This window comes from Ambystoma mexicanum, unplaced genomic scaffold (genome assembly GCF_040938575.1).
Source record: "Ambystoma mexicanum isolate Mex_15411 unplaced genomic scaffold, UKY_AmexF1_1 Mex_scaf1, whole genome shotgun sequence".
Classification (NCBI taxonomy): Eukaryota; Metazoa; Chordata; class Amphibia; order Caudata; family Ambystomatidae; genus Ambystoma; species Ambystoma mexicanum.
Genome location: NW_027182324.1, coordinates 17,980 through 43,439, shown reverse-complemented (window position 1 = coordinate 43,439; position 25,460 = coordinate 17,980). Strand labels below are relative to the sequence as shown.

Below are 25,460 nucleotides of genomic sequence, written 5' to 3'. Positions count from 1 at the left end.
GACTGAAACTCCATTGCACAAAACGAGCATGTCATTAATCGTCGATTTAGAGCGGACTGCATTGCCCAGTGTGTGCATTGAGGTGCACATGTACGTCTTTACTGGGGAGCAAGTTTGCACTCATGAATGTGGCAAAACATTCAAATCCGTAAGTGGGTGACCATTAAAGTCCTAGATGCTGCAAATCTCTACATCTGGATACGGAATGACTGAAAAAAGTTATGTCTCCAGTGTCAAAATGTGTGTAATGCACTAGTAATTCATTTCCTTTATTGACCAGTGAGGTAGCCATGTATGGAGGTGCTGTAGAGTGAAAATCAAGTTTCAAATGGGCAGTGATCCCTGTGCCTGGATAGCTCAGTCGGTAGAGCATCAGACTTTTAATCTGATGGTCCAGGGTTCAAGTCCCTGTTGCATCTGGTCTCCTTTCCTTCCTCATGTAATCATTTAGAAGTGAAATCCACTTTTTTTAAGGCTGGGCTTCTGTTGCAATATAACTTTTCAAAATGTTTTCCAATTGACTGAAACTCCATTGCACAAAACGAGCATGTCAGTAATCGACGATTTAGAGTGGACTGCATTGCCCAGTGTGTGCATTGAGGAGCACATGTACGTCTTTACTGGGGAGCAAGTTTGCACTCATGAATGTGGCAAAACATTCAAATCCGTGGGGTGGATGACCATTAAAGTCCTAGATGCTGCAAATCTCTATATCTGGATACGGAATGACTGAAAAAAGTCATGTCTCCAGTGTCAAAATGTGTGTAATGCACTAGTAATTCATTTCCTTTATTGACCAGTGAGGTAGCCATGTATGGAAGTGCTGTAGAGTGAAAATCAAGTTTCAAATGGGCAGTGATCCTGTGGGTCCAGGGTTCAAGTCCCTGTTCAAGCGTACCTTTGCTTCTTTTACAAAAAATTAAGCAGGAAATATGAATTGCTCATTCGAATATGTGTTATTTCTGATGGCATCTCAACCTTGGGCAATATGACTCTAAGGTAGTGGAGACCAGAGTTCTTGGGTGCTTTGCCAACATTTCAAGCCTGACTGTGCTTCTAAATAGCATGAAATAGCAATCTTTGTACAAAGTTTTAATATTGGGGAGACAGATTGGTCGAAAAAAAAGCAGACAGGTGCTGCTGAGATTCGAACTCAGGATCTCCTTTTTACTAGACAGGCGCTTTAACCAACTAAGCCACAGCACCTTTTTTGCATCTGGTCTCCTTTCCTTCCTCATGTAATCATTTAGAAGTGAAATCCACTTTTTTTAAGGCTGGGCTTCTGTTGCAATATAACTTTTCAAAATGTTTTCCAATTGACTGAAACTCCATTGCACAAAACGAGCATGTCATTAATCGTCGATTTAGAGTGGACGGCATTGCCCAGTGTGTGCATTGAGGAGCACATGTTCGTCTTTACTGGGGAGCAAGTTTGCACTCATGAATGTGGCAAAACATTCAAATCCGTAAGTGGGTGAACATTAAAGTCCTAGATGCTGCAAATCTCTATATCTGGATACGGAATGACTGAAAAAAGTTATGTCTCCAGTGTCAAAATGTGTGTAATGCACTAGTAATTCATTTCCTTTATTGACCAGTGAGGTAGCCATGTATGGAGGTGCTGTAGAGTGAAAATCAAGTTTCAAATGGCAGTGATCCCTGTGCCTGGATAGCTCAGTCGGTAGAGCATCAAACTTTTAATCTGAGGGTTCAGGGTTCAAGTCCCTGCTCAGGCGTACCTTCGCTTCTTTTACAAAAAATTAAGCAGGAAATATGAATTGCTCATTCTAATATGTGCTATTTCTGATGGCATCGCAACCTTGGGCAATATGACTCTAAGGTGGTGGAGTCCAGAGTTCTTGGATGCTTTGCCAACATTTCAAGCCTGACTGTGCTTCTAAATAGCATGAAATAGCAATCTTTGTTCAAAGTTTTAATATTGGGGAGACAGATTGGTCGAAAAAAAAGCAGACAGGCGCTGCTGAGATTCGAACTCAGGATCTCCTGTTTACTAGACAGGCGCTTTAACCAACTAAGCCACAGCACCTTTTTTGCATCTGGTCTCCTTTCCTTCCTCATGTAATCATTTAGAAGTGAAATACACTTTTTTAAGGCTGGGCTTCTGTTGCAATATAACTTTTCAAAATGTTTTCCAATTGACTGAAACTCCATTGCACAAAACGAGCATGTCATTAATCGTCGATTTAGAGTGGACTGCATTGCCCAGTGTGTGCATTGAGGAGCACATGTTCGTCTTTACTGGGGAGCAAGTTTGCACTCATGAATGTGGCAAAACATTCAAATCCGTAAGTGGGTGAACATTAAAGTCCTAGATGCTGCAAATCTCTATATCTGGATACGGAATGACTGAAAAAAGTTATGTCTCCAGTGTCAAAATGTGTGTAATGCACTAGTAATTCATTTCCTTTATTGACCAGTGAGGTAGCCATGTATGGAGGTGCTGTAGAGTGAAAATCAAGTTTCAAATGAGCAGTGATCCCTGTGCCTGGATAGCTCAGTTGGTAGAGCATCAGACTTTTAATCTGAGGGTCCAGGGTTCAAGTCCCTGTTCAGGGGTACCTTTGCTTCTTTTACAAAAAATTAAGCAGGAAATATGAATTGCTCATTCTAATATGTGCTATTTCTGATGGCATCGCAACCTTGGGCAATATGACTCTAAGGTAGTGGAGTCCAGAGTTCTTGGATGCTTTGCCAACATTTCAAGCCTGACTGTGGTTCTAAATAGCATGAAATAGCAATCTTTGTACAAAGTTTTAATATTGGGGAGACAGATTGGTCGAAAAAAAAGCAGACAGGCGCTGCTGAGATTCGAACTCAGGATCTCCTGTTTACTAGACAGGCGCTTTAACCAACTAAGCCACAGCACCTTTTTTACATCTGGTCTCCTTTCCTTCCTCATGTAATCATTTAGAAGTGAAATCCACTTTTTTAAGGCTGGGCTTCTGTTGCAATATAACTTTTCAAAATGTTTTCCAATTGACTGAAACTCCATTGCACAAAACGAGCATGTCATTAATCGTTGATTTAGAGTGGACTGCATTGCCCAGTGTGTGCATTGAGGAGCACATGTTTGTCTTTACTGGGGAGCAAGTTTGCACTCATGAATGTGGCAAAACATTCAAATCCGTAAGTGGGTGAACATTAAAGTCCTAGATGCTGCAAATCTCTATATCTGGATACGGAATGACTGAAAAAAGTTATGTCTCCAGTGTCAAAATGTGTGTAATGCACTAGTAATTCATTTCCTTTATTGACCAGTGAGGTAGCCTTGTATGGAGGTGCTGTAGAGTGAAAATCAAGTTTCAAATGGGCAGTGATACTTGTGCCTGGATAGCTCAGTCGGTAGAGCATCAGACTTTTAATCTGAGGGTCCAGGGTTCAAGTCCCTGTTCAGGTGTACCTTTGCTTCTTTTACAAAAAATTAAGCAGGAAATATGAATTGCTCATTCTAATATGTGCTATTTCTGATGGCATCGCAACCTTGGGCAATATGACTCTAAGGTAGTGGAGTCCAGAGTTCTTGGATGCTTTGCCAACATTTCAAGCCTGACTGTGCTTCTAAATAGCATGAAATAGCAATCTTTGTACAAAGTTTTAATATTGGGGAGACAGATTGGTCGAAAAAAAAGCAGACAGGCGCTGCTGAGATTCGAACTCAGGATCTCCTGTTTACTAGACAGGCGCTTTAACCAACTAAGCCACAGCACCTTTTTTGCATCTGGTCTCCTTTCCTTCCTCATGTAATCATTTAGAAGTGAAATCCACTTTTTTAAGGCTGGGCTTCTGTTGCAATATAACTTTTCAAAATGTTTTCCAATTGACTGAAACTCCATTGCACAAAACGAGCATGTCATTAATCGTCGATTTAGAGTGGACTGCATTGCCCAGTGTGTGCATTGAGGAGCACATGTTCGTCTTTACTGGGGAGCAAGTTTGCACTCATGAATGTGGCAAAACATTCAAATCCGTAAGTGGGTGAACATTAAAGTCCTAGATGCTGCAAATCTCTATATCTGGATACGGAATGACTGAAAAAAGTTATGTCTCCAGTGTCAAAATGTGTGTAATGCACTAGTAATTCATTTCCTTTATTGACCAGTGAGGTAGCCATGTATGGAGGTGCTGTAGAGTGAAAATCAAGTTTCAAATGAGCAGTGATCCCTGTGCCTGGATAGCTCAGTCGGTAGAGCATCAGACTTTTAATCTGAGGGTCCAGGGTTCAAGTCCCTGTTCAGGCGTACCTTTGCTTCTTTTACAAAAATTTAAGCAGGAAATATGAATTGCTCATTCTAATATGTGCTATTTCTGATGGCATCGCAACCTTGGGCAATATGACTCTAAGGTAGTGGAGTCCAGAGTTCTTGAATGCTTTGCCAACATTTCAAGCCTGACTGTGCTTCTAAATAGCATGAAATAGCAATCTTTGTACAAAGTTTTAATATTGGGGAGACAGATTGGTCGAAAAAAAAGCAGACAGGCGCTGCTGAGATTCAAACTCAGGATCTCCTGTTTACTAGAAAGGCGCTTTAACCAACTAAGCCACAGCACCTTTTTTGCATCTGGTCTCCTTTCCATTCTCATGTAATCATTTAGAAGTGAAATCCACTTTTTTAAGGCTGGGCTTCTGTTGCAATATAACTTTTCAAAATGTTTTCCAATTGACTGAAACTCCATTGCACAAAACGAGCATGTCATTAATCATCGATTTAGAGTGGACTGCATTGCCCAGTGTGTGCATTGAGGAGCACATGTTCGTCTTTACTGGGGAGCAAGTTTGCACTCATGAATGTGGCAAAACATTCAAATCCGTAAGTGGGTGAACATTAAAGTCCTAGATGCTGCAAATCTCTATATCTGGATACGGAATGACTGAAAAAAGTTATGTCTCCAGTGTCAAAATGTGTGTAATGCACTAGTAATTCATTTCCTTTATTGACCAGTGAGGTAGCCATGTATGGAGGTGCTGTAGAGTGAAAATCAAGTTTCAAATGGACAGTGATTCCTGTGCCTGGATAGCTCAGTCGGTAGAGCATCAGACTTTTAATCTGAGGGTCCAGGGTTCAAGTCACTGTTCAGGCGTACCTTTGCTTCTTTTATAAAAAATTAAGCAGGAAATATGAATTGCTCATTCTAATATGTGCGATTTCTGATGGCATCGCAACCTTGGGCAATATGACTCTAAGGTAGTGGAGTCCAGAGTTCTTGGATGCTTTGCCAACATTTCAAGCCTGACTGTGCTTCTAAATAGCATGAAATAGCAATCTTTGTACAAAGTTTAATATTGGGGAGACAGATTGGTCGAAAAAAAAGCAGACAGGCGCTGCTGAGATTCGAACTCAGGATCTCCTGTTTACTAGACAGGCGCTTTAACCAACTAAGCCACAGCACCTTTTTTGCATCTGGTCTCCTTTCCTTCCTCATGTAATCATTTAGAAGTGAAATCCATTTTTTTTAAGGCTGGGCTTCTGTTGCAATATAACTTTTCAAAATGTTTTCCAATTGACTGAAACTCCATTGCACAAAACGAGCATGTCATTAATCGTCGATTTAGAGCGGACTGCATTGCCCAGTCTGTGCATTGAGGAGCACATGTACGTCTTTACTGGGGAGCAAGTTTGCACTCATGAATGTGGCAAAACATTCAAATCCGTAAGTGGGTGACCATTAAAGTCCTAGATGCTGCAAATCTCTACATCTGGATACGGAATGACTAAAAAAAGTTATGTCTCCAGTGTCAAAATGTGTGTAATGCACTAGTAATTCATTTCCTTTATTGACCAGTGAGGTAGCCATGTATGGAGGTGCTGTAGAGTGAAAATCAAGTTTCAAATGGGCAGTGATCCCTGTGCCTGGATAGCTCAGTCGGTAGAGCATCAGACTTTTAATCTGAGGGTCCAGGGTTCAAGTCCCTGTTGCATCTGGTCTCCTTTCCTTCCTCATGTAATCATTTAGAAGTGAAATCCACTTTTTTTAAGGCTGGGCTTCTGTTGCAATATAACTTTTCAAAATGTTTTCCAATTGACTGAAACTCCATTGCACAAAACGAGCATGTCAGTAATCGACGATTTAGAGTGGACTGCATTGCCCAGTGTGTGCATTGAGGAGCACATGTACGTCTTTACTGGGGAGCAAGTATGCACTCATGAATGTGGCAAAACATTCAAATCCGTGGGGTGGATGACCATTAAAGTCCTAGATGCTGCAAATCTCTATATCTGGATACGGAATGACTGAAAAAAGTCATGTCTCCAGTGTCAAAATGTGTGTAATGCACTAGTAATTCATTTCCTTTATTGACCAGTGAGGTAGCCATGTATGGAGGTGCTGTAGAGTGAAAATCAAGTTTCAAATGGGCAGTGATCCTGTGGGTCCAGGGTTCAAGTCCTTGTTCAAGCGTACCTTTGCTTCTTTTACAAAAAATTAAGCAGGAAATATGAATTGCTCATTCGAATATGTGTTATTTCTGATGGCATCTCAACCTTGGGCAATATGACTCTAAGGTAGTGGAGACCAGAGTTCTTGGGTGCTTTGCCAACATTTCAAGCCTGACTGTGCTTCTAAATAGCATGAAATAGCAATCTTTGTACAAAGTTTTAATATTGGGGAGACAGATTGGTCGAAAAAAAGCAGACAGGCGCTGCTGAGATTCGAACTCAGTATCTCCTTTTTACTAAACAGGCGCTTTAACCAACTAAGCCACAGCACCTTTTTTGCATCTGGTCTCCTTTCCTTCCTCATGTAATCATTTAGAAGTGAAATCCACTTTTTTTAAGGCTGGGCTTCTGTTGCAATATAACTTTTCAAAATGTTTTCCAATTGACTGAAACTCCATTGCACAAAACGAGCATGTCATTAATCGTCGATTTAGAGTGGACTGCATTGCCCAGTGTGTGCATTGAGGAGCACATGTTCGTCTTTACTGGGGAGCAAGTTTGCACTCATGAATGTGGCAAAACATTCAAATCCGTAAGTGGGTGAACATTAAAGTCCTAGATGCTGCAAATCTCTATATCTGGATACGGAATGACTGAAAAAAGTTATGTCTCCAGTGTCAAAATGTGTGTAATGCACTAGTAATTCATTTCCTTTATTGACCAGTGAGGTAGCCATGTATGGAGGTGCTGTAGAGTGAAAATCAAGTTTCAAATGAGCAGTGATCCCTGTGCCTGGATAGCTCAGTCGGTAGAGCATCAGACTTTTAATCTGAGGGTCCAGGGGTCAAGTCCCTGTTCAGGCGTACCGTTGCTTCTTTTACAAAAATTTAAGCAGGAAATATGAATTGCTCATTCTAATATGTGCTATTTCTGATGGCATCGCAACCTTGGGCAATATGACTCTAAGGTAGTGGAGTCCAGAGTTCTTGGATGCTTTGCCAACATTTCAAGCCTGACTGTGCTTCTAAATAGCATGAAATAGCAATCTTTGTACAAAGTTTTAATATTGGGGAGACAGATTGGTCGAAAAAAAAGCAGACAGGCGCTGCTGAGATTCGAACTCAGGATCTCCTGTTTATTAGACAGGCGCTTTAACCAACTAAGCCACAGCACCTTTTTTGCATCTGGTCTCCTTTCCATTCTCATGTAATCATTTAGAAGTGAAATCCACTTTTTTAAGGCTGGGCTTCTGTTGCAATATAACTTTTCAAAATGTTTTCCAATTGACTGAAACTCCATTGCACAAAACGAGCATGTCATTAATCGTCGATTTAGAGTGGACTGCATTGCCCAGTGTGTGCATTGAGGAGCACATGTTCGTCTTTACTGGGGAGCAAGTTTGCACTCATGAATGTGGCAAAACATTCAAATCCGTAAGTGGGTGAACATTAAAGTCCTAGATGCTGCAAATCTCTATATCTGGATACGGAATGACTGAAAAAAGTTATGTGTCCAGTGTCAAAATGTGTGTAATGCACTAGTAATTCATTTCCTTTATTGACCATTGAGGTAGCCATGTATGGAGGTGCTGTAGAGTGAAAATCAAGTTTCAAATGGGCAGTGATCCCTGTGCCTGGATAGCTCAGTCGGTAGAGCATCAGACTTTTAATCTGAGGGTCCAGGGTTCAAGTCACTGTTCAGGCGTACCTTTGCTTCTTTTACAAAAAATTAAGCAGGAAATATGAATTGCTCATTCTAATATGTGCTATTTCTGATGGCATCCCAACCTTGGGCAATATGACTCTAAGGTAGTGGAGTCCAGAGTTCTTGGATGCTTTGCCAACATTTCAAGCCTGACTGTGCTTCTAAATAGCATGAAATAGCAATCTTTGTACAAAGTTTTAATATTGGGGAGACAGATTGGTCGAAAAAAAAGCAGACAGGCGCTGCTGAGATTCGAACTCAGGATCTCCTGTTTACTAGACAGGCGCTTTAACCAACTAAGCCACAGCACCTTTTTTGCATCTGGTCTCCTTTCCTTCCTCATGTAATCATTTAGAAGTGAAATCCATTTTTTTTAAGGCTGGGCTTCTGTTGAAATATAACTTTTCAAAATGTTTTCCAATTGACTGAAACTCCATTGCACAAAACGAGCATGTCATTAATCGTCGATTTAGAGCGGACTGCATTGCCCAGTGTGTGCATTGAGGTGCACATGTACGTCTTTACTGGGGAGCAAGTTTGCACTCATGAATGTGGCAAAACATTCAAATCTGTAAGTGGGTGACCATTAAAGTCCTAGATGCTGCAAATCTCTACATCTGGATACGGAATGACTGAAAAAAGTTATGTCTCCAGTGTCAAAATGTGTGTAATGCACTGGTAATTCATTTCCTTTATTGACCAGTGAGGTAACCATGTATGGAGGTGCTGTAGAGTGAAAATCAAGTTTCAAATGGGCAGTGATCCCTGTGCCTGGATAGCTCAGTCGGTAGAGCATCAGACTTTTAATCTGATGGTCCAGGGTTCAAGTCCCTGTTGCATCTGGTCTCCTTTCCTTCCTCATGTAATCATTTAGAAGTGAAATCCACTTTTTTTAAGGCTGGGCTTCTGTTGCAATATAACTTTTCAAAATGTTTTCCAATTGACTGAAACTCCATTGCACAAAACGAGCATGTCAGTAATCGACGATTTAGAGTGGACTGCATTGCCCAGTGTGTGCATTGAGGAGCACATGTACGTCTTTACTGGGGAGCAAGTTTGCACTCATGAATGTGGCAAAACATTCAAATCCGTGGGGTGGATGACCATTAAAGTCCTAGATGCTGCAAATCTCTATATCTGGATACGGAATGACTGAAAAAAGTCATGTCTCCAGTGTCAAAATGTGTGTAATGCACTAGTAATTCATTTCCTTTATTGACCAGTGAGGTAGCCATGTATGGAAGTGCTGTAGAGTGAAAATCAAGTTTCAAATGGGCAGTGATCCTGTGGGTCCAGGGTTCAAGTCCCTGTTCAAGCGTACCTTTGCTTCTTTTACAAAAAATTAAGCAGGAAATATGAATTGCTCATTCGAATATGTGTTATTTCTGATGGCATCTCAACCTTGGGCAATATGACTCTAAGGTAGTGGAGACCAGAGTTCTTGGGTGCTTTGCCAACATTTCAAGCCTGACTGTGCTTCTAAATAGCATGAAATAGCAATCTTTGTACAAAGTTTTAATATTGGGGAGACAGATTGGTCGAAAAAAAAGCAGACAGGCGCTGCTGAGATTCGAACTCAGGATCTCCTTTTTACTAGACAGGCGCTTTAACCAACTAAGCCACAGCACCTTTTTTGCATCTGGTCTCCTTTCCTTCCTCATGTAATCATTTAGAAGTGAAATCCACTTTTTTTAAGGCTGGGCTTCTGTTGCAATATAACTTTTCAAAATGTTTTCCAATTGACTGAAACTCCATTGCACAAAACGAGCATGTCATTAATCGTCGATTTAGAGTGGACTGCATTGCCCAGTGTGTGCATTGAGGAGCACATGTTCGTCTTTACTGGGGAGCAAGTTTGCACTCATGAATGTGGCAAAACATTCAAATCCGTAAGTGGGTGAACATTAAAGTCCTAGATGCTGCAAATCTCTATATCTGGATACGGAATGACTGAAAAAAGTTATGTCTCCAGTGTCAAAATGTGTGTAATGCACTAGTAATTCATTTCCTTTATTGACCAGTGAGGTAGCCATGTATGGAGGTGCTGTAGAGTGAAAATCAAGTTTCAAATGAGCAGTGATCCCTGTGCCTGGATAGCTCAGTTGGTAGAGCATCAGACTTTTAATCTGAGGGTCCAGGGTTCAAGTCCCTGTTCAGGGGTACCTTTGCTTCTTTTACAAAAAATTAAGCAGGAAATATGAATTGCTCATTCTAATATGTGCTATTTCTGATGGCATCGCAACCTTGGGCAATATGACTCTAAGGTAGTGGAGTCCAGAGTTCTTGGATGCTTTGCCAACATTTCAAGCCTGACTGTGGTTCTAAATAGCATGAAATAGCAATCTTTGTACAAAGTTTTAATATTGGGGAGACAGATTGGTCGAAAAAAAAGCAGACAGGCGCTGCTGAGATTCGAACTCAGGATCTCCTGTTTACTAGACAGGCGCTTTAACCAACTAAGCCACAGCACCTTTTTTACATCTGGTCTCCTTTCCTTCCTCATGTAATCATTTAGAAGTGAAATCCACTTTTTTAAGGCTGGGCTTCTGTTGCAATATAACTTTTCAAAATGTTTTCCAATTGACTGAAACTCCATTGCACAAAACGAGCATGTCATTAATCGTCGATTTAGAGTGGACTGCATTGCCCAGTGTGTGCATTGAGGAGCACATGTTCGTCTTTACTGGGGAGCAAGTTTGCACTCATGAATGTGGCAAAACATTCAAATCCGTAAGTGGGTGAACATTAAAGTCCTAGATGCTGCAAATCTCTATATCTGGATACGGAATGACTGAAAAAAGTTATGTCTCCAGTGTCAAAATGTGTGTAATGCACTAGTAATTCATTTCCTTTATTGACCAGTGAGGTAGCCATGTATGGAGGTGCTGTAGAGTGAAAATCAAGTTTCAAATGAGTAGTGATCCCTGTGCCTGGATAGCTCAGTCGGTAGAGCATCAGACTTTTAATCTGAGGGTCCAGGGTTCAAGTCCCTGTTCAGGCGTACCTTTGCTTCTTTTACAAAAATTTAAGCAGGAAATATGAATTGCTCATTCTAATATGTGCTATTTCTGATGGCATCGCAACCTTGGGCAATATGACTCTAAGGTAGTGGAGTCCAGAGTTCTTGGATGCTTTGCCAACATTTCAAGCCTGACTGTGCTTCTAAATAGCATGAAATAGCAATCTTTGTACAAAGTTTTAATATTGGGGAGACAGATTGGTCGAAAAAAAAGCAGACAGGCGCTGCTGAGATTCGAACTCAGGATCTCCTGTTTACTAGAAAGGCACTTTAACCAACTAAGCCACAGCACCTTTTTTGCATCTGGTCTCCTTTCCATTCTCATGTAATCATTTAGAAGTGAAATCCACTTTTTTAAGGCTGGGCTTCTGTTGCAATATAACTTTTCAAAATGTTTTCCAATTGACTGAAACTCCATTGCACAAAACGAGCATGTCATTAATCATCGATTTAGAGTGGACTGCATTGCCCAGTGTGTGCATTGAGGAGCACATGTTCGTCTTTACTGGGGAGCAAGTTTGCACTCATGAATGTGGCAAAACATTCAAATCCGTAAGTGGGTGAACATTAAAGTCCTAGATGCTGCAAATCTCTATATCTGGATACGGAATGACTGAAAAAAGTTATGTCTCCAGTGTCAAAATGTGTGTAATGCACTAGTAATTCATTTCCTTTATTGACCAGTGAGGTAGCCATGTATGGAGGTGCTGTAGAGTGAAAATCAAGTTTCAAATGGGCAGTGATCCCTGTGCCTGGATAGCTCAGTCGGTAGAGCATCAGACTTTTAATCTGAGGGTCCAGGGTTCAAGTCACTGTTCAGGCGTACCTTTGCTTCTTTTACAAAAAATTAAGCAGGAAATATGAATTGCTCATTCTAATATGTGCGATTTCTGATGGCATCGCAACCTTGGGCAATATGACTCTAAGGTAGTGGAGTCCAGAGTTCTTGGATGCTTTGCCAACATTTCAAGCCTGACTGTGCTTCTAAATAGCATGAAATAGCAATCTTTGTACAAAGTTTTAATATTGGGGAGACAGATTGGTCGAAAAAAAAGCAGACAGGCGCTGCTGAGATTCGAACTCAGGATCTCCTGTTTACTAGACAGGCGCTTTAACCAACTAAGCCACAGCACCTTTTTTGCATCTGGTCTCCTTTCCTTCCTCATGTAATCATTTAGAAGTGAAATCCATTTTTTTTAAGGCTGGGCTTCTGTTGCAATATAACTTTTCAAAATGTTTTCCAATTGACTGAAACTCCATTGCACAAAACGAGCATGTCATTAATCGTCGATTTAGAGCGGACTGCATTGCCCAGTGTGTGCATTGAGGAGCACATGTACGTCTTTACTGGGGAGCAAGTTTGCACTCATGAATGTGGCAAAACATTCAAATCCGTAAGTGGGTGACCATTAAAGTCCTAGATGCTGCAAATCTCTACATCTGGATACGGAATGCCTAAAAAAAGTTATGTCTCCAGTGTCAAAATGTGTGTAATGCACTAGTAATTCATTTCCTTTATTGACCAGTGAGGTAGCCATGTATGGAGGTGCTGTAGAGTGAAAATCAAGTTTCAAATGGACAGTGATCCCTGTGCCTGGATAGCTCAGTCGGTAGAGCATCAGACTTTTAATCTGAGGGTCCAGGGTTCAAGTCCCTGTTGCATCTGGTCTCCTTTCCTTCCTCATGTAATCATTTAGAAGTGAAATCCACTTTTTTTAAGGCTGGGCTTCTGTTGCAATATAACTTTTCAAAATGTTTTCCAATTGACTGAAACTCCATTGCACAAAACGAGCATGTCAGTAATCGACGATTTAGAGTGGACTGCATTGCCCAGTGTGTGCATTGAGGAGCACATGTACGTCTTTACTGGGGAGCAAGTTTGCACTCATGAATGTGGCAAAACATTCAAATCCGTGGGGTGGATGACCATTAAAGTCCTAGATGCTGCAAATCTCTATATCTGGATACGGAATGACTGAAAAAAGTCATGTCTCCAGTGTCAAAATGTGTGTAATGCACTAGTAATTCATTTCCTTTATTGACCAGTGAGGTAGCCATGTATGGAGGTGCTGTAGAGTGAACATCAAGTTTCAAATGGGCAGTGATCCTGTGGGTCCAGGGTTCAAGTCCTTGTTCAAGCGTACCTTTGCTTCTTTTACAAAAAATTAAGCAGGAAATATGAATTGCTCATTCGAATATGTGTTATTTCTGATGGCATCTCAACCTTGGGCAATATGACTCTAAGGTAGTGGAGACCAGAGTTCTTGGGTGCTTTGCCAACATTTCAAGCCTGACTGTGCTTCTAAATAGCATGAAATAGCAATCTTTGTACAAAGTTTTAATATTGGGGAGACAGATTGGTCGAAAAAAAGCAGACAGGCGCTGCTGAGATTCGAACTCAGTATCTCCTTTTTACTAGACAGGCGCTTTAACCAACTAAGCCACAGCACCTTTTTTGCATCTGGTCTCCTTTCCTTCCTCATGTAATCATTTAGAAGTGAAATCCACTTTTTTTAAGGCTGGGCTTCTGTTGCAATATAACTTTTCAAAATGTTTTCCAATTGACTGAAACTCCATTGCACAAAACGAGCATGTCATTAATCGTCGATTTAGAGTGGACTGCATTGCCCAGTGTGTGCATTGAGGAGCACATGTTCGTCTTTACTGGGGAGCAAGTTTGCACTCATGAATGTGGCAAAACATTCAAATCCGTAAGTGGGTGAACATTAAAGTCCTAGATGCTGCAAATCTCTATATCTGGATACGGAATGACTGAAAAAAGTTATGTCTCCAGTGTCAAAATGTGTGTAATGCACTAGTAATTCATTTCCTTTATTGACCAGTGAGGTAGCCATGTATGGAGGTGCTGTAGAGTGAAAATCAAGTTTCAAATGGCAGTGATCCCTGTGCCTGGATAGCTCAGTCGGTAGAGCATCAAACTTTTAATCTGAGGGTCCAGGGTTCAAGTCCCTGCTCAGGCGTACCTTCGCTTCTTTTACAAAAAATTAAGCAGGAAATATGAATTGCTCATTCTAATATGTGCTATTTCTGATGGCATCGCAACCTTGGGCAATATGACTCTAAGGTAGTGGAGTCCAGAGTTCTTGGATGCTTTGCCAACATTTCAAGCCTGACTGTGCTTCTAAATAGCATGAAATAGCAATCTTTGTTCAAAGTTTTAATATTGGGGAGACAGATTGGTCGAAAAAAAAGCAGACAGGCGCTGCTGAGATTCGAACTCAGGATCTCCTGTTTACTAGACAAGCGCTTTAACCAACTAAGCCATAGCACCTTTTTTGCATCTGGTCTCCTTTCCTTCCTCATGTAATCATTTAGAAGTGAAATCCACTTTTTTAAGGCTGGGCTTCTGTTGCAATATAACTTTTCAAAATGTTTTCCAATTGACTGAAACTCCATTGCACAAAACGAGCATGTCATTAATCGTCGATTTAGAGTGGACTGCATTGCCCAGTGTGTGCATTGAGGAGCACATGTTCGTCTTTACTGGGGAGCAAGTTTGCACTCATGAATGTGGCAAAACATTCAAATCCGTAAGTGGGTGAACATTAAAGTCCTAGATGCTGCAAATCTCTATATCTGGATACGGAATGACTGAAAAAAGTTATGTCTCCAGTGTCAAAATGTGTGTAATGCACTAGTAATTCATTTCCTTTATTGACCAGTGAGGTAGCCATGTCTGGAGGTGCTGTAGAGTGAAAATCAAGTTTCAAATGAGCAGTGATCCCTGTGCCTGGATAGCTCAGTTGGTAGAGCATCAGACTTTTAATCTGAGGGTCCAGGGTTCAAGTCCCTGTTCAGGGGTACCTTTGCTTCTTTTACAAAAAATTAAGCAGGAAATATGAATTGCTCATTCTAATATGTGCTATTTCTGATGGCATCGCAACCTTGGGCAATATGACTCTAAGGTGGTGGAGTCCAGAGTTCTTGGATGCTTTGCCAACATTTCAAGCCTGACTGTGCTTCTAAATAGCATGAAATAGCAATCTTTGTTCAAAGTTTTAATATTGGGGAGACAGATTGGTCGAAAAAAAAGCAGACAGGCGCTGCTGAGATTCGAACTCAGGATCTCCTGTTTACTAGACAGGCGCTTTAACCAACTAAGCCACAGCACCTTTTTTGCATCTGGTCTCCTTTCCTTCCTCATGTAATCATTTAGAAGTGAAATACACTTTTTTAAGGCTGGGCTTCTGTTGCAATATAACTTTTCAAAATGTTTTCCAATTGACTGAAACTCCATTGCACAAAACGAGCATGTCATTAATCGTCGATTTAGAGTGGACTGCATTGCCCAGTGTGTGCATTGAGGAGCACATGTTCGTCTTTACTGGGGAGCAAGTTTGCACTCATGAATGTGGCAAAACATTCAAATCCGTAAGTGGGTGAACATTAAAGTCCTAGATGCTGCAAATCTCTATATCTGGATACGGAATGACTGAAAAAAGTTATGTCTCCAGTGTCAAAATGTGTGTAATGCACTAGTAATTCATTTCCTTTATTGACCAGTGAGGTAGCCATGTATGGAGGTGCTGTAGAGTGAAAATCAAGTTTCAAATGAGCAGTGATCCCTGTGCCTGGATAGCTCAGTTGGTAGAGCATCAGACTTTTAATCTGAGGGTCCAGGGTTCAAGTCCCTGTTCAGGGGTACCTTTGCTTCTTTTACAAAAAATTAAGCAGGAAATATGAATTGCTCTTTCTAATATGTGCTATTTCTGATGGCATCGCAACCTTGGGCAATATGACTCTAAGGTAGTGGAGTCCAGAGTTCTTGGATGCTTTGCCAACATTTCAAGCCTGACTGTGGTTCTAAATAGCATGAAATAGCAATCTTTGTACAAAGTTTTAATATTGGGGAGACAGATTGGTCGAAAAAAAAGCAGACAGGCGCTGCTGAGATTCGAACTCAGGATCTCCTGTTTACTAGACAGGCGCTTTAACCAACTAAGCCACAGCACCTTTTTTACATCTGGTCTCCTTTCCTTCCTCATGTAATCATTTAGAAGTGAAATCCACTTTTTTAAGGCTGGGCTTCTGTTGCAATATAACTTTTCAAAATGTTTTCCAATTGACTGAAACTCCATTGCACAAAACGAGCATGTCATTAATCGTTGATTTAGAGTGGACTGCATTGCCCAGTGTGTGCATTGAGGAGCACATGTTTGTCTTTACTGGGGAGCAAGTTTGCACTCATGAATGTGGCAAAACATTCAAATCCGTAAGTGGGTGAACATTAAAGTCCTAGATGCTGCAAATCTCTATATCTGGATACGGAATGACTGAAAAAAGTTATGTCTCCAGTGTCAAAATGTGTGTAATGCACTAGTAATTCATTTCCTTTATTGACCAGTGAGGTAGCCTTGTATGGAGGTGCTGTAGAGTGAAAATCAAGTTTCAAATGGGCAGTGATACTTGTGCCTGGATAGCTCAGTCGGTAGAGCATCAGACTTTTAATCTGAGGGTCCAGGGTTCAAGTCCCTGTTCAGGCGTACCTTTGCTTCTTTTACAAAAAATTAAGCAGGAAATATGAATTGCTCATTCTAATATGTGCTATTTCTGATGGCATCGCAACCTTGGGCAATATGACTCTAAGGTAGTGGAGTCCAGAGTTCTTGGATGCTTTGCCAACATTTCAAGCCTGACTGTGCTTCTAAATAGCATGAAATAGCAATCTTTGTACAAAGTTTTAATATTGGGGAGACAGATTGGTCGAAAAAAAAGCAGACAGGCGCTGCTGAGATTCGAACTCAGGATCTCCTGTTTACTAGACAGGCGCTTTAACCAACTAAGCCACAGCACCTTTTTTGCATCTGGTCTCCTTTCCTTCCTCATGTAATCATTTAGAAGTGAAATCCACTTTTTTAAGGCTGGGCTTCTGTTGCAATATAACTTTTCAAAATGTTTTCCAATTGACTGAAACTCCATTGCACAAAACGAGCATGTCATTAATCGTCGATTTAGAGTGGACTGCATTGCCCAGTGTGTGCATTGAGGAGCACATGTTCGTCTTTACTGGGGAGCAAGTTTGCACTCATGAATGTGGCAAAACATTCAAATCCGTAAGTGGGTGAACATTAAAGTCCTAGATGCTGCAAATCTCTATATCTGGATACGGAATGACTGAAAAAAGTTATGTCTCCAGTGTCAAAATGTGTGTAATGCACTAGTAATTCATTTCCTTTATTGACCAGTGAGGTAGCCATGTATGGAGGTGCTGTAGAGTGAAAATCAAGTTTCAAATGAGCAGTGATCCCTGTGCCTGGATAGCTCAGTCGGTAGAGCATCAGACTTTTAATCTGAGGGTCCAGGGTTCAAGTCCCTGTTCAGGCGTACCTTTGCTTCTTTTACAAAAATTTAAGCAGGAAATATGAATTGCTCATTCTAATATGTGCTATTTCTGATGGCATCGCAACCTTGGGCAATATGACTCTAAGGTAGTGGAGTCCAGAGTTCTTGAATGCTTTGCCAACATTTCAAGCCTGACTGTGCTTCTAAATAGCATGAAATAGCAATCTTTGTACAAAGTTTTAATATTGGGGAGACAGATTGGTCGAAAAAAAAGCAGACAGGCGCTGCTGAGATTCAAACTCAGGATCTCCTGTTTACTAGAAAGGCGCTTTAACCAACTAAGCCACAGCACCTTTTTTGCATCTGGTCTCCTTTCCATTCTCATGTAATCATTTAGAAGTGAAATCCACTTTTTTAAGGCTGGGCTTCTGTTGCAATATAACTTTTCAAAATGTTTTCCAATTGACTGAAACTCCATTGCACAAAACGAGCATGTCATTAATCATCGATTTAGAGTGGACTGCATTGCCCAGTGTGTGCATTGAGGAGCACATGTTCGTCTTTACTGGGGAGCAAGTTTGCACTCATGAATGTGGCAAAACATTCAAATCCGTAAGTGGGTGAACATTAAAGTCCTAGATGCTGCAAATCTCTATATCTGGATACGGAATGACTGAAAAAAGTTATGTCTCCAGTGTCAAAATGTGTGTAATGCACTAGTAATTCATTTCCTTTATTGACCAGTGAGGTAGCCATGTATGGAGGTGCTGTAGAGTGAAAATCAAGTTTCAAATGGACAGTGATTCCTGTGCCTGGATAGCTCAGTCGGTAGAGCATCAGACTTTTAATCTGAGGGTCCAGGGTTCAAGTCACTGTTCAGGCGTACCTTTGCTTCTTTTATAAAAAATTAAGCAGGAAATATGAATTGCTCATTCTAATATGTGCGATTTCTGATGGCATCGCAACCTTGGGCAATATGACTCTAAGGTAGTGGAGTCCAGAGTTCTTGGATGCTTTGCCAACATTTCAAGCCTGACTGTGCTTCTAAATAGCATGAAATAGCAATCTTTGTACAAAGTTTAATATTGGGGAGACAGATTGGTCGAAAAAAAAGCAGACAGGCGCTGCTGAGATTCGAACTCAGGATCTCCTGTTTACTAGACAGGCGCTTTAACCAACTAAGCCACAGCACCTTTTTTGCATCTGGTCTCCTTTCCTTCCTCATGTAATCATTTAGAAGTGAAATCCATTTTTTTTAAGGCTGGGCTTCTGTTGCAATATAACTTTTCAAAATGTTTTCCAATTGACTGAAACTCCATTGCACAAAACGAGCATGTCATTAATCGTCGATTTAGAGCGGACTGCATTGCCCAGTCTGTGCATTGAGGAGCACATGTACGTCTTTACTGGGGAGCAAGTTTGCACTCATGAATGTGGCAAAACATTCAAATCCGTAAGTGGGTGACCATTAAAGTCCTAGATGCTGCAAATCTCTACATCTGGATACGGAATGACTAAAAAAAGTTATGTCTCCAGTGTCAAAATGTGTGTAATGCACTAGTAATTCATTTCCTTTATTGACCAGTGAGGTAGCCATGTATGGAGGTGCTGTAGAGTGAAAATCAAGTTTCAAATGGGCAGTGATCCCTGTGCCTGGATAGCTCAGTCGGTAGAGCATCAGACTTTTAATCTGAGGGTCCAGGGTTCAAGTCCCTGTTGCATCTGGTCTCCTTTCCTTCCTCATGTAATCATTTAGAAGTGAAATCCACTTTTTTTAAGGCTGGGCTTCTGTTGCAATATAACTTTTCAAAATGTTTTCCAATTGACTGAAACTCCATTGCACAAAACGAGCATGTCAGTAATCGACGATTTAGAGTGGACTGCATTGCCCAGTGTGTGCATTGAGGAGCACATGTACGTCTTTACTGGGGAGCAAGTATGCACTCATGAATGTGGCAAAACATTCAAATCCGTGGGGTGGATGACCATTAAAGTCCTAGATGCTGCAAATCTCTATATCTGGATACGGAATGACTGAAAAAAGTCATGTCTCCAGTGTCAAAATGTGTGTAATGCACTAGTAATTCATTTCCTTTATTGACCAGTGAGGTAGCCATGTATGGAGGTGCTGTAGAGTGAAAATCAAGTTTCAAATGGGCAGTGATCCTGTGGGTCCAGGGTTCAAGTCCTTGTTCAAGCGTACCTTTGCTTCTTTTACAAAAAATTAAGCAGGAAATATGAATTGCTCATTCGAATATGTGTTATTTCTGATGGCATCTCAACCTTGGGCAATATGACTCTAAGGTAGTGGAGACCAGAGTTCTTGGGTGCTTTGCCAACATTTCAAGCCTGACTGTGCTTCTAAATAGCATGAAATAGCAATCTTTGTACAAAGTTTTAATATTGGGGAGACAGATTGGTCGAAAAAAAGCAGACAGGCGCTGCTGAGATTCGAACTCAGTATCTCCTTTTTACTAAACAGGCGCTTTAACCAACTAAGCCACAGCACCTTTTTTGCATCTGGTCTCCTTTCCTTCCTCATGTAATCATTTAGAAGTGAAATCCACTTTTTTTAAGGCTGGGCTTCTGTTGCAATATAACTTTTCAAAATGTTTTCCAATTGACTGAAACTCCATTGCACAAAACGAGCATGTCATTAATCGTCGATTTAGAGTGGACTGCATTGCCCAGTGTGTGCATTGAGGAGCACATGTTCGTCTTTACTGGGGAGCAAGTTTGCACTCATGAATGTGGCAAAACATTCAAATCCGTAAGTGGGTGAACATTAAAGTCCTAGATGCTGCAAATCTCTATATCTGGATACGGAATGACTGAAAAAAGTTATGTCTCCAGTGTCAAAATGTGTGTAATGCACTAGTAATTCATTTCCTTTATTGACCAGTGAGGTAGCCATGTATGGAGGTGCTGTAGAGTGAAAATCAAGTTTCAAATGAGCAGTGATCCCTGTGCCTGGATAGCTCAGTCGGTAGAGCATCAGACTTTTAATCTGAGGGTCCAGGGGTCAAGTCCCTGTTCAGGCGTACCGTTGCTTCTTTTACAAAAATTTAAGCAGGAAATATGAATTGCTCATTCTAATATGTGCTATTTCTGATGGCATCGCAACCTTGGGCAATATGACTCTAAGGTAGTGGAGTCCAGAGTTCTTGGATGCTTTGCCAACATTTCAAGCCTGACTGTGCTTCTAAATAGCATGAAATAGCAATCTTTGTACAAAGTTTTAATATTGGGGAGACAGATTGGTCGAAAAAAAAGCAGACAGGCGCTGCTGAGATTCGAACTCAGGATCTCCTGTTTATTAGACAGGCGCTTTAACCAACTAAGCCACAGCACCTTTTTTGCATCTGGTCTCCTTTCCATTCTCATGTAATCATTTAGAAGTGAAATCCACTTTTTTAAGGCTGGGCTTCTGTTGCAATATAACTTTTCAAAATGTTTTCCAATTGACTGAAACTCCATTGCACAAAACGAGCATGTCATTAATCGTCGATTTAGAGTGGACTGCATTGCCCAGTGTGTGCATTGAGGAGCACATGTTCGTCTTTACTGGGGAGCAAGTTTGCACTCATGAATGTGGCAAAACATTCAAATCCGTAAGTGGGTGAACATTAAAGTCCTAGATGCTGCAAATCTCTATATCTGGATACGGAATGACTGAAAAAAGTTATGTGTCCAGTGTCAAAATGTGTGTAATGCACTAGTAATTCATTTCCTTTATTGACCATTGAGGTAGCCATGTATGGAGGTGCTGTAGAGTGAAAATCAAGTTTCAAATGGGCAGTGATCCCTGTGCCTGGATAGCTCAGTCGGTAGAGCATCAGACTTTTAATCTGAGGGTCCAGGGTTCAAGTCACTGTTCAGGCGTACCTTTGCTTCTTTTACAAAAAATTAAGCAGGAAATATGAATTGCTCATTCTAATATGTGCTATTTCTGATGGCATCCCAACCTTGGGCAATATGACTCTAAGGTAGTGGAGTCCAGAGTTCTTGGATGCTTTGCCAACATTTCAAGCCTGACTGTGCTTCTAAATAGCATGAAATAGCAATCTTTGTACAAAGTTTTAATATTGGGGAGACAGATTGGTCGAAAAAAAAGCAGACAGGCGCTGCTGAGATTCGAACTCAGGATCTCCTGTTTACTAGACAGGCGCTTTAACCAACTAAGCCACAGCACCTTTTTTGCATCTGGTCTCCTTTCCTTCCTCATGTAATCATTTAGAAGTGAAATCCATTTTTTTTAAGGCTGGGCTTCTGTTGAAATATAACTTTTCAAAATGTTTTCCAATTGACTGAAACTCCATTGCACAAAACGAGCATGTCATTAATCGTCGATTTAGAGCGGACTGCATTGCCCAGTGTGTGCATTGAGGTGCACATGTACGTCTTTACTGGGGAGCAAGTTTGCACTCATGAATGTGGCAAAACATTCAAATCTGTAAGTGGGTGACCATTAAAGTCCTAGATGCTGCAAATCTCTACATCTGGATACGGAATGACTGAAAAAAGTTATGTCTCCAGTGTCAAAATGTGTGTAATGCACTGGTAATTCATTTCCTTTATTGACCAGTGAGGTAACCATGTATGGAGGTGCTGTAGAGTGAAAATCAAGTTTCAAATGGGCAGTGATCCCTGTGCCTGGATAGCTCAGTCGGTAGAGCATCAGACTTTTAATCTGATGGTCCAGGGTTCAAGTCCCTGTTGCATCTGGTCTCCTTTCCTTCCTCATGTAATCATTTAGAAGTGAAATCCACTTTTTTTAAGGCTGGGCTTCTGTTGCAATATAACTTTTCAAAATGTTTTCCAATTGACTGAAACTCCATTGCACAAAACGAGCATGTCAGTAATCGACGATTTAGAGTGGACTGCATTGCCCAGTGTGTGCATTGAGGAGCACATGTACGTCTTTACTGGGGAGCAAGTTTGCACTCATGAATGTGGCAAAACATTCAAATCCGTGGGGTGGATGACCATTAAAGTCCTAGATGCTGCAAATCTCTATATCTGGATACGGAATGACTGAAAAAAGTCATGTCTCCAGTGTCAAAATGTGTGTAATGCACTAGTAATTCATTTCCTTTATTGACCAGTGAGGTAGCCATGTATGGAAGTGCTGTAGAGTGAAAATCAAGTTTCAAATGGGCAGTGATCCTGTGGGTCCAGGGTTCAAGTCCCTGTTCAAGCGTACCTTTGCTTCTTTTACAAAAAATTAAGCAGGAAATATGAATTGCTCATTCGAATATGTGTTATTTCTGATGGCATCTCAACCTTGGGCAATATGACTCTAAGGTAGTGGAGACCAGAGTTCTTGGGTGCTTTGCCAACATTTCAAGCCTGACTGTGCTTCTAAATAGCATGAAATAGCAATCTTTGTACAAAGTTTTAATATTGGGGAGACAGATTGGTCGAAAAAAAAGCAGACAGGCGCTGCTGAGATTCGAACTCAGGATCTCCTTTTTACTAGACAGGCGCTTTAACCAACTAAGCCACAGCACCTTTTTTGCATCTGGTCTCCTTTCCTTCCTCATGTAATCATTTAGAAGTGAAATCCACTTTTTTTAAGGCTGGGCTTCTGTTGCAATATAACTTTTCAAAATGTTTTCCAATTGACTGAAACTCCATTGCACAAAACGAGCATGTCATTAATCGTCGATTTAGAGTGGACTGCATTGCCCAGTGTGTGCATTGAGGAGCACATGTTCGTCTTTACTGGGGAGCAAGTTTGCACTCATGAATGTGGCAAAACATTCAAATCCGTAAGTGGGTGAACATTAAAGTCCTAGATGCTGCAAATCTCTATATCTGGATACGGAATGACTGAAAAAAGTTATGTCTCCAGTGTCAAAATGTGTGTAATGCACTAGTAATTCATTTCCTTTATTGACCAGTGAGGTAGCCATGTATGGAGGTGCTGTAGAGTGAAAATCAAGTTTCAAATGAGCAGTGATCCCTGTGCCTGGATAGCTCAGTTGGTAGAGCATCAGACTTTTAATCTGAGGGTCCAGGGTTCAAGTCCCTGTTCAGGGGTACCTTTGCTTCTTTTACAAAAAATTAAGCAGGAAATATGAATTGCTCATTCTAATATGTGCTATTTCTGATGGCATCGCAACCTTGGGCAATATGACTCTAAGGTAGTGGAGTCCAGAGTTCTTGGATGCTTTGCCAACATTTCAAGCCTGACTGTGGTTCTAAATAGCATGAAATAGCAATCTTTGTACAAAGTTTTAATATTGGGGAGACAGATTGGTCGAAAAAAAAGCAGACAGGCGCTGCTGAGATTCGAACTCAGGATCTCCTGTTTACTAGACAGGCGCTTTAACCAACTAAGCCACAGCACCTTTTTTACATCTGGTCTCCTTTCCTTCCTCATGTAATCATTTAGAAGTGAAATCCACTTTTTTAAGGCTGGGCTTCTGTTGCAATATAACTTTTCAAAATGTTTTCCAATTGACTGAAACTCCATTGCACAAAACGAGCATGTCATTAATCGTCGATTTAGAGTGGACTGCATTGCCCAGTGTGTGCATTGAGGAGCACATGTTCGTCTTTACTGGGGAGCAAGTTTGCACTCATGAATGTGGCAAAACATTCAAATCCGTAAGTGGGTGAACATTAAAGTCCTAGATGCTGCAAATCTCTATATCTGGATACGGAATGACTGAAAAAAGTTATGTCTCCAGTGTCAAAATGTGTGTAATGCACTAGTAATTCATTTCCTTTATTGACCAGTGAGGTAGCCATGTATGGAGGTGCTGTAGAGTGAAAATCAAGTTTCAAATGAGTAGTGATCCCTGTGCCTGGATAGCTCAGTCGGTAGAGCATCAGACTTTTAATCTGAGGGTCCAGGGTTCAAGTCCCTGTTCAGGCGTACCTTTGCTTCTTTTACAAAAATTTAAGCAGGAAATATGAATTGCTCATTCTAATATGTGCTATTTCTGATGGCATCGCAACCTTGGGCAATATGACTCTAAGGTAGTGGAGTCCAGAGTTCTTGGATGCTTTGCCAACATTTCAAGCCTGACTGTGCTTCTAAATAGCATGAAATAGCAATCTTTGTACAAAGTTTTAATATTGGGGAGACAGATTGGTCGAAAAAAAAGCAGACAGGCGCTGCTGAGATTCGAACTCAGGATCTCCTGTTTACTAGAAAGGCACTTTAACCAACTAAGCCACAGCACCTTTTTTGCATCTGGTCTCCTTTCCATTCTCATGTAATCATTTAGAAGTGAAATCCACTTTTTTAAGGCTGGGCTTCTGTTGCAATATAACTTTTCAAAATGTTTTCCAATTGACTGAAACTCCATTGCACAAAACGAGCATGTCATTAATCATCGATTTAGAGTGGACTGCATTGCCCAGTGTGTGCATTGAGGAGCACATGTTCGTCTTTACTGGGGAGCAAGTTTGCACTCATGAATGTGGCAAAACATTCAAATCCGTAAGTGGGTGAACATTAAAGTCCTAGATGCTGCAAATCTCTATATCTGGATACGGAATGACTGAAAAAAGTTATGTCTCCAGTGTCAAAATGTGTGTAATGCACTAGTAATTCATTTCCTTTATTGACCAGTGAGGTAGCCATGTATGGAGGTGCTGTAGAGTGAAAATCAAGTTTCAAATGGGCAGTGATCCCTGTGCCTGGATAGCTCAGTCGGTAGAGCATCAGACTTTTAATCTGAGGGTCCAGGGTTCAAGTCACTGTTCAGGCGTACCTTTGCTTCTTTTACAAAAAATTAAGCAGGAAATATGAATTGCTCATTCTAATATGTGCGATTTCTGATGGCATCGCAACCTTGGGCAATATGACTCTAAGGTAGTGGGGTCCAGAGTTCTTGGATGCTTTGCCAACATTTCAAGCCTGACTGTGCTTCTAAATAGCATGAAATAGCAATCTTTGTACAAAGTTTTAATATTGGGGAGACAGATTGGTCGAAAAAAAAGCAGACAGGCGCTGCTGAGATTCGAACTCAGGATCTCCTGTTTACTAGACAGGCGCTTTAACCAACTAAGCCACAGCACCTTTT

At 40.9% G+C, this 25,460-nt stretch overlaps 7 non-coding genes across 7 annotated transcripts; 5 read left to right on the top strand and 2 right to left on the bottom strand.

Annotated features, from left to right (window-relative positions):
* The first annotated feature begins 4,186 nt into the window (after nt 1-4,186).
* Nucleotides 4,187-4,259, top strand: TRNAK-UUU (transfer RNA lysine (anticodon UUU)). Its single transcript has one exon. It is a non-coding gene; the product is annotated as a tRNA-Lys (tRNA).
* Nucleotides 4,260-7,495: 3,236 nt separating this feature from the next.
* Nucleotides 7,496-7,569, bottom strand: TRNAI-AAU (transfer RNA isoleucine (anticodon AAU)). Its single transcript has one exon. It is a non-coding gene; the product is annotated as a tRNA-Ile (tRNA).
* Nucleotides 7,570-11,027: 3,458 nt separating this feature from the next.
* Nucleotides 11,028-11,100, top strand: TRNAK-UUU (transfer RNA lysine (anticodon UUU)). The gene has a single exon. It is a non-coding gene; the product is annotated as a tRNA-Lys (tRNA).
* Nucleotides 11,101-16,549: 5,449 nt separating this feature from the next.
* TRNAK-UUU (transfer RNA lysine (anticodon UUU)) lies at nt 16,550-16,622 on the top strand. The gene has a single exon. It is a non-coding gene; the product is annotated as a tRNA-Lys (tRNA).
* Nucleotides 16,623-17,390: 768 nt separating this feature from the next.
* On the top strand, nt 17,391-17,463 carry TRNAK-UUU (transfer RNA lysine (anticodon UUU)). The gene has a single exon. It is a non-coding gene; the product is annotated as a tRNA-Lys (tRNA).
* Nucleotides 17,464-20,699: 3,236 nt separating this feature from the next.
* TRNAI-AAU (transfer RNA isoleucine (anticodon AAU)) lies at nt 20,700-20,773 on the bottom strand. The gene has a single exon. It is a non-coding gene; the product is annotated as a tRNA-Ile (tRNA).
* Nucleotides 20,774-24,231: 3,458 nt separating this feature from the next.
* Nucleotides 24,232-24,304, top strand: TRNAK-UUU (transfer RNA lysine (anticodon UUU)). Its single transcript has one exon. It is a non-coding gene; the product is annotated as a tRNA-Lys (tRNA).
* Nucleotides 24,305-25,460: the final 1,156 nt, after the last annotated feature.